Source organism: Chrysochloris asiatica, unplaced genomic scaffold (genome assembly GCF_000296735.1).
Source record: "Chrysochloris asiatica unplaced genomic scaffold, ChrAsi1.0 scaffold00068, whole genome shotgun sequence".
NCBI lineage: Eukaryota > Metazoa > Chordata > Mammalia > Afrosoricida > Chrysochloridae > Chrysochloris > Chrysochloris asiatica.
Window position 1 is genome coordinate 4,786,408 of NW_006408586.1, and position 7,843 is coordinate 4,794,250.

General features: G+C 35.5%; 1 pseudogene; it reads left to right on the top strand.

Moving 5' to 3' along the window:
* The first annotated feature begins 3,529 nt into the window (after nucleotides 1-3,529).
* LOC102842609 lies at nucleotides 3,530-6,854 on the top strand (annotated as a pseudogene).
* The last annotated feature ends 989 nt before the right edge of the window (nucleotides 6,855-7,843 follow it).

A 7,843-nucleotide genomic window follows, 5' to 3' on the forward strand; every position in this document is an offset into this window, starting at 1 on the left:
TTGTAGCCCCATTTTAGGTATTCCAATCAGTTATAGGCAGAAGACGGACTTACAAGCTTTCTATGGTGATATTTCTGGCTATTCCTTTCTCTTCTCCTCCAGTGTCTATTTTAAATGGTATGCAAGGGAAGCCAAGATTCAAAAGACAGCCAAGCATCTTAACATTATTTCCACACTTTTTGCCCATTCCAACCATCAATCCCTGTATCTCAGAGGCTTGTTGTTCCAAGGTTGTGCATACATCATTATTTACCTCTGTACCCCTTAGCCCATGCAAACCTGCCTTATTGTTTTCCCATCCACTTTGTTTTTCCATTCCTCGCCCCCTTCTTGATATCATAGGTTTTTATGAGTCTTCTTTCAATTCTGATGCCAATTTCTTCATATACTCTATCTTCTCTGAAATATTTTCTCAGCATACAGATTGAATAAGTGTGGTTAAAGAATACAACCTTGGTGCACACCTTTTTAAAGTAATTTAAAATCATTCTCTGTTCACTTGTTCTGTTTGAACAATTGCTTCTTGGTCTATGTTCCTCATAAGTACAATTAAGTGTTCTTGAATAATTATTCTCTGCAATGTTGTCCAAAGCTTGTTATGATCATCACAGCTGAAAGCCCTTGCGTAGGCAATAAGCACAGCTAAACATCTTTCTGGTATTCTCTGCTTTTGACCAAGGTTTATGTGACATCAGCAATGATATCTCTCAATGCACATCCTCATCTGAATCTGGCTTGCAACTCTGGCAATTCCTATTCAGTGTGCTTTGGTATCTACTTTTTAATTATCTTAAAAAATTTTTTTTTAATTGTATGTAATATTAATGGTATTGTTAGATGATATCTCTATTCCATTTAATCACCTTTCGTTGATGAGCACAACCAGTTGATCGGGTAGCTGTCTTCTAAATTCCTTGGTGTAAATAAGTGAGTTTGTTGAAAGATTTCAGTTTGTATTTCATCAGTTCCCAGAGTATCATTCTTTGCCAATGTCTTCAGTATATCTTGGACTTCTTTCAGTATCCTTGGCACTGAGTCTTATGCTCCATCTTCTTCTGATGCTTTCTGCATCATTCAATATTTTGCCCACATAATCCTTTACTACCGACTCGACGGCACTTAACAACAACAACAACTACAAGTCAATGCTAAAAAAATCAAGCATGGACTACTAGGTGTCCTTCCCATAAGGATGCTTTTAAAGACATCCTCTTACAGTTGATGGCTTATATCTCAGAAGCCTTCACTCTGTCTTGAGTGACCACTGTGGGATGAACCAAGGACACTTACCTGTTGGATCTCAAATAAGGGAACCTGTTGGATCTCAAATAAGTGAACAACCGAAAACACCTCACCTAATTGGCCACCTTGTCCCACTTGCATATTTTGTCTGCATAAAAATCCATCCTTTCCAGCCTTGGGAGTAAGCCACATGCCTACTATCTCTGTTGCAGCTGGCTGTCTAGCATTCTCCCTCTCAATAAAGGTGACTTTCTTCTTTATTTCTATCAGAGTGTCCTGGTGAAATTCTTCTAATAAAAAACTTAAAAAAATGATATCAGGAAACAATTTCATAATTTTAGCAATTGTTTCTTTTCTGTCTTTTCCCATGTACTCTCTGTAATGCCGTTTTTATGGTTATTGTTGTTACTTGCTCATTGAGATAGCTCTAATTCCTAGTGATCTCATCTATAATAGAATGAGATCTTGCCAGAACCTGTGCCATCTTACAATAATTGCTATGATTGAGCCCATTGTTGTAGCCACCATGTGTTAGAGAAAATTTACTAAAAAAAACTATCTCCAATCCAGAAAATATCTACACAAAAATAGAAAAGAAAACAAACACAAAAACTTTTATTGCCAAATAAACCTAAAACTAGAATGTGATGCATACCTGGAAATCTTCTAAACAAATTGTAAAGAAAGAAAATAATCTTGACCAGTTTTCTAGCTGAAGGATATAGTCGTTCATATTCATTTTTCCAAGGTAATTTTAAATTTTTCAGTCTTTAAGTCTAAAAGATTGAGTTGAGCCAATAAAGTTCAGTGCTCACCTTCTTCCAGGAAACAAGAATATAGAAGAGAATCACTTGAAGTTACATTTCAAAGAGGTAGCTACTAGATCTTTGAGATGTCTTAAATTTACAAAGTTTTCAAAAAGATAGGAAAAAAAATTACAGTTACAGGGTTATATTAAAACACCTATTCATGTCCATGGTTGATCACAATACTGAAATGATTCTGTCAAATAGATGAGCGACAGTGGATTATGTGGCAAATCATTTGCAAATCAGCCATGGCTATGCCTATGAAATAAACCATGACACACTTGGGTTTTGAAAAGTTTGTGCAAGATGGGTCCCAAAACAACTCATGGATGACCATAAGCAGAAGTATTTGAACAGCTGCAAACAAAATTTGGACAGATACTTGAAGATAAAATTTCTTTAAAAATAACCATTACTGGTTATGAGACATGGATTAATCCCTATGAGCCTGAGAATAAGTGGCAGCGTGGAATGGAAACATTTGCAATCTCCATCCAAGAAAAAAGTTTAAAAGTCAACTATCAGATGGAAAATTGATGCTTACAGAGTTCAGGGATGCTCAAAGGTGAGAATTGGAACACTATCAGGAAAAAGGTTCAACAACGAAAAGTGCTTATTACAGTGAGATGTTCACTGGAGACCTGAAGCCTAAATTTTGGATTAAACACAAACTACTGATAGCATGTTTGGTAAGGTGGACTGTCAGAGAAAAAGAGGAAGACCCCCAATGGAATGGGTTGGCCAAGTGGCAGCATCGGTGGACTCAAGTGTGGCAACAGTAGTGAGGTTGGCCAAGTATTGGGCTGTGTTTCATTCTGCTGTGCATAAGGTCACTATGAGTTGATACTGACTCAATGGCACCTAACAACAACAACAAAAACTGCTTCCAAGGGCATTGTGATCTTGCATGACAATACATGCCACACTTCTCTGCCCACAGTTAACACTCTGCAAAAGCTTCATTTTGAGGTGTCAAAGCATTACCCCTATAATCCTGATCTTGTTCCAACAGACTTTCACACGTTTGGTCCCATGGGAGCAGCCTTGGAGGACTAAGATTCACCTTTGATGAAGAAATAAAGATAATAGTGCATTCGTGCCTTGCAGCTCCGTCTAAAAAAAGTTTAAAAAGGAATACAAAACTTGTTGACAGATGGACAAAGTGTACTGCAAAGCAAGGAGATTATGTTGAAAAACTATGTATTTGTCTTTTCTTAAAAGTTAATTCAAATAAATTCTACGGGCTGGATGGAGCTAGTCTCCTGTTGCTGTTGAGACCGTTCCCTTCACCTCAGGCTTTTAATGCTTTTGTATCTGAAAATTTTCAGATTACTCACTGAAAACATCCTTCAGCCTGACTTGGATTTTCTCAGTCTAGGTCTTTGATTTTTTTACCCCCTCCCTTTAGTCAACAGCTTCTAGCTTAACCCCATAGCCTGCCTGAGGCTTGTGATTCTAAAGACTCTTTACCATTATATATGATTTTGGAAGCTGAAGAAAATTATACATCCTTGCAAATGCCATCTGCAGAGGCCTTCTACTCAGAGATTGATCTGCTTATTCAAGATAGTTCTGATTCTTCCACCAGTCCCAAAGTGAAACTGCCAGTTTCTATAGGGAAAAAAAAGCACAATAAAGAAGGAAGGTAAAGGTCAGGACAAGAAACAGAAGGTCAGAACTGTGTTCTGCATACTCAAAGGCAAATTTCAGAAACAGAAATACCACAGCCTCCAGCAGATGCAAGAACTCTCTGAAGTCCTGAACCTTAGCTACAAAAAAGTTAAGACCTTGTTCAGAACTAGAGAATGAAATGTAAAAGGTGGCAGAAAAATATGAAATGGCCAAATAGTAGCAATGGTGTGGCTAAGAAAGTCTCTGTGCCTGCTGAATACCTGGAACTCTATGTTTCCTATCACCAGAGATGCCTTCCTTCTGGAAACCTTCCAAGGTGGAGCAACCAAAGCTGGAAGAGCCAAACCTGGAACAACCAGCCCTGGGATAGCAGCCAGGCTTGGAACCTGGAATAACCAATCCTGGAACAATCAGGCCCAAAAGAACCAGTTTCACAACCATGGAGAAGAATTCCTACTGCTTCAGGGAATTTTGATAGTTGATCCAAGAAGAATGAAGTCCTTGAAACTTCAATATTTTCTCTGTTGATAAGAATGTTGTTTATTGTTCCGGTGGTGAGAATTTTTGTTTTCTTGACATTGAGATGTAATCCATACTGAAGGCTGTGCTCTTTGATCTTCATCAGTAAATGTTTCAAATCCTCTTCACTTTCAGCAAGCAAGGTTGTATCATCTGCATATCGCAGGTTGTTAATGAGTCTTCCTCCAATCCTGATGCCACATTTCTCTTCATAGAACCCAGCTTCTCGTATTATTTGCTCAGCATACAGGTTGAATAAGTGTGGTGAAAGAATACAACCTTGTCACACACTTTTCCCAATTTTAAAACATTCAGTGTTCCTATGCTCTGTTCGAACAACTGCTTCTTGATCCAGGTGCAGATTTCTCAGAAGTACAATTAAGTGTTCTGGAATGCTCATACTTTGCAATGTTGTCCATATACACACACACATATATATAGTCTACTGTCAAGTGCAGATAATTTTTTACTTACCCTCATACATATTATCTAAAGGGAAATTTGAAAGTACAGCAAAGAAAATTAAATTTTTATTTTCCCTTAAACTTGTCAATCTATTTTATGGGATGCTTCCTTCATTTTCACTAACCAACAACTTTACCAAGCATAATGTTCTTTTATAGCAATTCAATTTTCCTGATGACATGTCCAAAGTAAGCAAGATGAAGTTTCATCATCTTTGCTTTGAAAGTGCATTCATATTCAGAAAGTATATTCAACTTTATAAAAGACTATTGTTTATTCTTGTTTGGTATATTCAACATTCTTCCCCATAATAACGATTCAAATATTTCAGTTCTCTGATTTTCCTTTTTCATTTTCCAGTTTTCATATGCATATGAAGTGATTGAAAAGACTATGGCTCACCTTAGTTATTAGAGTAGCAGTTTTGACAAACAACATTTATTCAGTCACACTATAAAATATGTGAAGTCCTTCTTTGCTTTAATTCAAACCAACTCTCATCAGTACTCTTAATTTTGGTTCTACTTAATTTCCATAACTCTAAGGTTGTGGAAGGGCGAATATTCTTATGGCTTTCAAACTATTGGTTCTTGCCTTTGAAATACATTTCCTCTGATTATGTTACTATCTTCATGCTGGGACAATCCAACACATTCATTATGGACTTTGGAGGACTTTGATTCCTGAGCTTTTTCTGCTGAAATATTAGATGAATGTATGGTTATAGGCAGAAAACTAATTATCGGCCTTCTAAATTCAGGCAAATTTCCTGTGCATTAAACCTAGCATATGACTCATAAATTCAGTGTCAGGAAACAATGTAACAGTAATATTTTCGCATTTCTGCATGATGGGGTCTTTCTCAGTAAAGTTGCTAACACCTTGGTTAAAAGATGTTTGAATGAAAACAAACACTGGAAGTTAAAAATAGAGATATTCAAAGGGATTACAGACATCTCTCCTGGAGCCATTTATTTGTATTTGTTTGAAACTAGAACTAGAGTCCATTGCTGTCTTTCCTCAATGATAATATATTTAAATTCCAGATCAAAGATCATTCTTTCCATAGCTGCCCTCTCTAAATTCCAAGATTCTTAATTTCACAGATCTTTTCTTTGGTACAAACCCCTATATATTCAGCATTTATGTGCCTCTCCCTGAATCACCCAATGAAGAGTTAGGACACGGGGAATTGAAGTTTGAAACAATCTGAGATACCCATGATTCAAATCAACCATCTGCTACCTGGGAGAATGATGTGTCATTCAGCTGCATAAAGACCTCAACCTTGACAATCATCTAGGGGCAGTTCTACTCAAAGGGTTTTTCTTTTTGTTTCACCAGGTATTCCACATTCCAAATCACATAACTTTTTTTTTCTCTAATTTTCATATAAAATAGAGTTCTTCTAGATAAACTATTAATTTCCTGATTTTCATAGAAATACTTGTACCTGAAAAGGTGAGACTATATTATCTCTTCACTTAACTAATCCAATTCATTTTAACTCCCTCTTGATTCTACTGTGTAAATATCTATTGGATACTTTAATTTTCTTGTAAAACACTAGTGTATTGACTTCATTGACTTCATTCAGTAATATATCACTGTAGACCAACATTAGTGAAGAAACATTTGTAAACTGAATGTTTCAAAATGAAGGCAGTCTTGTCAAGACTTTAAGAAGGCAGGGCCAACATGCATTTTGATGAGAAAAAGGTTAGGATGTAAATAATTTGTTCTTGGGAACAATGTGTTGATGACTGCAATCATTTATAACAGAACTGACTGGTTTCCTTCATCTAGGAAGTTATCATTGTTGTTATTGTTAAGTGCTGTCAAGTCAGTTCAGACTCCTAGCACCCTGTATAGGTTTCTGAAAAGCTGCTGGTGGGTTTGAACCAATGACTTTGTGGTTAGCATTCCAGTGCTTATTCTACTTTACCACACCAGGACTCCTAGTCAAATGGCTGACTAACATTCAAAGACCTGTAAAATTGAAGATGATTGTATGAATAGTCAATAATTAACACCCTATATTTCCTTTGTTCCCCATGTACTTACTAGGTGGCTTCAACAGTCAATGGAAAAATGGAACTAAAAGTCAATGAACTTGCCCATGAACTTTTGGAGCCCCCTGATGTACCCTTTTCCCACACTCTGAAGAAATATTGCAGTGTTTTATAATTTTGCTTAGTGATATCCAGCTCAAACTGCATTATTCAACAATGTTTTTGTTGTTAAGTGCCATTGAGTTGACACTGACCCATAGTGACACTCACAGGAGTAGCTGGTGAGCTTGAACCACAAACCTTGAAGTTCAAACGGCTTTGCAGACTGGCACATTAACCCACAGCGCCACACCAGGTCTCCTATTCCACAATAGAATGTTTTTATTCATTTTTGAGTGTTAGATTTTCTTCTTTGACACATTTTAAAATAAAAGTAAGCTCATGGTAATACTAAAGAGAATATTTAGAATAGAACGGAAAATTGGATTTTAAAAATGTATTTTTGTTTTCTGATAACAATTATTTTATAATAAAATAGAAAATGTTAATTTAGTCTGAACAAAATTGTTGTATTTTTATGTTCCACATAGTGGGCTTGCTCAAAATATTTATTTTTTGAACTTTGGTTATTTTATATTGAACCTGAAAACTCACTTATGTATTGTGTTTCTGGAATTTTTATTCTAATTATTTTATGAAAATATTATTTTATCCTGTTGGATCCAGAACTTGCTTATTATTTATTATATTGCAATTTGAATATATCACAAACAAATTAAAAATTCAACTCTAGAAGAATATACACATTTATCTGGTATAACATGTTAAATTTTATGAAGCATTTTGGATTCAGAATTATAGGAAACAATATAAAAATTTTATTACTATTCTAGACATTTGTTTTTGCAAATACTGGATTTGTTTATATGGCCCTAAATTTACTAACAAAAATATTTATATTTGCCACCTTATGGCCAAGTTTCAAGTATAAGTGCATTTAACATATGATTATGTATAAATAAAAAATATTTTGTTTTTCTGTTTTCTTTAATGGACATACACTGCATTGTGAACTGATCTTGAAAGTACTGTATAGAGAAAGAAGAAAATGTGTAGTACAATATAAAATAAGAATCTCTGGCAAAAAACAAAACAACAACAACA